General features: G+C 35.2%; 1 pseudogene; it reads right to left on the reverse strand.

The window, feature by feature from the left end:
• Positions 1–3,382: 3,382 nt before the first annotated feature.
• LOC132437380 (mitochondrial import receptor subunit TOM6 homolog pseudogene) lies at positions 3,383–3,925 on the reverse strand (annotated as a pseudogene).
• Positions 3,926–4,350: the final 425 nt, after the last annotated feature.

The raw sequence follows: 4,350 nt of genomic DNA on the forward strand, positions 1-4,350 counted from the left end.
AATTTAGGTTCTTTGTAAACTGATATATTTCCCTTACAAGTTAATATTTTAAATAAACTGCTTTATTTATATACATAATCGTAAAACAGTAAGACATCAAATTCATAAATTAGAGAAAATAATATGTAATTGTAGCTTAATTTATTCACATTTATTACATTAAGCTACAAATCCATTGCCCTTTATGAATACATAGATATATGCAAAATTCTGTGTAAATCCTATGAACTGTAGCTGTTCTTTAATTTTTTTTTTTTTTTTTTGCCACACCATGAGGCATGTGGGATGTTAGTTCCCCGGCCAGGGATCAAAGCTGCGCCTGCTGCATTGGAAGCATGGAGTCTTAACCACTGGACTGCCAGGGAAGTCCCCTGTTCTTTAATTTTTAATTCGACTTAATAAATTAAATTAGAAAGTTCATAAAATGTGTTCATGTAGAAAAGCATTTATGAAAAGCTTCTAAGAATTAACCTACAAGATTAATCATCTATGTTCTCTCTGAAAAATGATTTTTTTTGGAATAATGTGTCACAAAGGTCTTCAGTAAATAACATTCAGAAATTTTTACCATCTCTCCTTTTGGTTGCGAAGTTTTAAGAGGTGTCATCTATTTAACTCTTGGGTGACTGTATCTTTTGCAGGCAGAATTTTACATCAAGCACTGGAAATAATTCTGGGGCAGTATTTATAATGGTAGCAAAAAATTACCTACAAATTTGCCAAAAAGTCTTTACAATGCCTGTAATACACATTTTGTATAATACATATATGCATATTCTAAAACTTCTTCTAATAGTTAATATATCAGCCTCTTTTGGCATACTCCTGAATTTTTAAAAATGCATACAAGGCAACACTAGTTTTTATTTCTTCCTCAATACAGGAACCACATACATAATATTTACAACTAAGCAGAAAAATTAAAAAGACATGAGGCTGATACAATCTCCCTTCCCTTATTTAAGGTTGCTTTCCATTGCCTTTCACACCCTGACCTGTAGAACAGGCTGAAACACTGGTCTTCAGCAAGGGTTGACTTTGATGTGATGCGTGCAATGTTGTTTAGCAAACGTTCTCTGATAACACTTAGTAAAATGGTTTGGTGAGTTGGCAAAATCTTTAAGAAGACAGTCCTGGTTTCCTTAAATTCTGTGCTTTGTGATTTGTGGAAACTACTAGAAACGTGTGTGTGTGTGTGTGTGTGTGTGTGTGCCCATTTAGTTATCTGTTTGGTGTTGCTCTTTTGTGCCAGTTTTCAACTGAGAGGGAACTTTAAAAAACAAAAGATTTTCTATTGTTTGTGAGATAGAAATCTTTACTTTTAAATGTAAACTACATATATATATATATATATATTAATTGTTTTTATTTATTTATTTTTGGCTGCATTGGGTCTTTGTTGCTGTGCACAGGCTTTCTCTAGTTGTGGCGAGCAGGGGCTACTCTTCGCTACAGTGTGCGAGCTTCTCATTGCAGTGGCTTCTCTTGTTGTGGAGCACAGACTTCAGGAGTTGTGGCATGTGGGCTCAATAGCTGTGGCTCACAAGCTCTAGAGCACAGGCTCAGTAGTTGTGGCAAATGCGCTTAGTTGCTTCATGGCATGTGGGATCTTCCTGGACCAGGGCTCAAACCCGTGTCCCCTGTGTTGGCAGGTGGATTCTTAACCACCGCATCACCAGGGAAGCCCCTGTAAACTATATTTTAAGATTTGGGAAAAATATATCCACCCAACTATTAATTCATGGTTACACTGGTGGAAGAATGTTTTAGGGAAGGAAAGAGCAATGGTCAGGAAGGGGAGAAAAAGAAAGGAGATTTTTATTTTTAACTCAAGATTTTTTCCTTTTTTTGGTTTTTCAGTAATTTCTTTTTCATTTTGCATTTCTTTTTTTAAATTGAAGTATAGTATTTTGTCACATGTTTTTTCTGCATCTATTGAGATGATCACATGATTTTTATCTTTCATCTTATTAGTATGGTGTATCACACTGATTGATATGAGGATATTGAACCATCCTTAGATCCCTGGGATAAATCCCACTTGGTCATGGTTTATGATCCTTTTAATGTATTGTTGTATTCAGTTTGCTAGTATGTTGCTGAAGATCTTTGCATCTATGTTCATTAGTGATATAGGCCTATAATTTTTTTGTAGTGTCTTTGTCTGGTTTTGGTAACAGGGTAATGCTGCACTTATAGAAAGAATTTAGGAGTGTTCCTTCCTTTCAATTTTTTTTTGAAATTGAGGGGGAATAGTATTAACTCTTCTTTAAATGTTTGGTAGACTTCACCTGTGAAGCTGTTTGGTTCTGGCCTTTTTTTTTGTTGGGAATCGTTTGATTACTGATTCAGTTTCACTGTTGATAATTGGTCTGTTCAGGTTTTCTAATTCTTCCAGATTCAGTCTTAAGAGATTATGTATCTCTAGGAACTTACTCATTTCTTTTAGGTTGTGCAATTTGTTGGCATATAATTGTTCATAGTAATTTTTATGATCATTTGTATTCTGCAGTATCATTAGTAATTTCTCTTTCATTTCTGATTTTGTTTATTTGGGACTTTTTTTTCTTGATGAGTCTGGCTAGAGATTTATCAATTCTGTGTATCTTTTCAAAGAACAAGCTCCTAGTTTCACTGATCTTTTCAATTTTTTTAGTCTCCTTTTCATTTCTTCCTGCTCTGATCTTTATTATTTCCTTCCTTCTACTAACTTTGTTTTTTCTTTTCCTAGTTCCTTTAGGTGTAATGTTAGATTGTTTATTTGAGATTTTTCTTATTTTTTGAGGTAAGCCTCTGTTGCTGTAGACTTCCCTCTTAGAATTTCTTTTGCTGTGTCCTTTAGATTTTTGTACATTATATTTCAATTTCATTTTTCTCAAGGTATTTTTTGATTTCCTCTTTGTTTTTTTTGTTGACGAATTGGTTGTTTAGTAGCATGTTGGTTTTTTTTTAGCCTCCAAGTGTTTGTGTTTTTTCCATTTTTCTTCTTGTAATTGATTTCTGGTTTCAAATTGTTGTGGTTGGAAAGGATGCTTGGTAAGAATTCAGTCTTTTAAAATTTATTGAGACTTGTTTTGTGGCCTAGCATGTGATCTATCTTGGAGAATGTTCCATGTGCATTTGAAAAGAATGTGTATTCTACGTTTTGGATGGAATGTTCTGTATAAATTTATTATGTTCTTCTGATCTAATGTGTTGTTTAAGGCCTATGTTTCCTTAGTGATTTTCTATCTGGTTGATCTATCCATTTATCCATGATCTATCTACTATTATTGTATTACTGTCAATTTCTCCCTTTATGTCTGTTAGTATTTGCTTTATATATTAGGTGATCCTATCTTAGGTGCATAAATATTTATTTATTTATTTATTTTGTGTACAGTCTTTATTTGTTAAAATACCATTAGAATATTCCTCAGGACAAGAGCAAAGATCATCCCCTGCAGAAACTTTGGAACTATATACAGAACTTTACAGAACACAGGACAACACTTTAGCTGAATCCTACCTGCTGACCAGAGAAGGGTGTTCTGAGTGGACTCAGCAAAGAAAAGGAAATCAAGCAGGGAAGGAAAGGTGCCCATCTGAATCAAACTTCAGCTGCCATCAGGGCAAGTCTTGTGACGGTCATAGATCGGAGACTCTGTTTTTGGAAGGTTCGAGTACAGCACAGGGGTTCCATGTGTCTTTACGGCTACACCCCAGGCTGAGGTGCCATTAGGTCAATGTCACTCAAATTCCTGGCCAGCCAAACTCCGGCAGCAAAGAGTCCCAAATTGAGGATCAAGTTCCTGCGGAAGTCATTCCTATTGGTGGCGAAGCAGTAGACGCCGCGAAGCCAGTCTCCCACATTGTCTGGGATTTCGGGAGCTTCATTTACCGAGCCCGCAGCGATCACGCCGGCCCCACTGGAAGCCATAGCAGCACCCCAATGCCAATATTTATTAATGTTATATCTCTTCTTGGATTGACCCCTTTATCATTATGTAATGCCCTCTTTGTCTTTTGCTACAGTCTTTGTTTTAAAGTCTATTTTGTCTGATGTAAGTACAGCTACTCCAGCTTTCTTTCTGTTCTATTTACATGGACTATATTTTTCCATCCTTTCACTTTCAGTCTGTGTATATCTTTAGATCTGAAGTGAGTCTCTTGTAGTCAGCATATCTCTTGTAGTCAGCATAATGTTCTGGGTCTTGTTTTTTGTTTTTTTTTTAAATCTTTTTATCCACCCTGTCTTTTGATTGGAGCATTTAGTCCTTTTCCATTTAAAGTGATTATTGATAGGTATGTACTTATTACCATTTTGTTAACTGTTTTCTAGTTGTTTTTGTAGTTCTTCTCTGTTCCTTT

The sequence above is a fragment of the Delphinus delphis genome, chromosome 14 (genome assembly GCF_949987515.2).
Source record: "Delphinus delphis chromosome 14, mDelDel1.2, whole genome shotgun sequence".
Lineage (NCBI taxonomy): Eukaryota > Metazoa > Chordata > Mammalia > Artiodactyla > Delphinidae > Delphinus > Delphinus delphis.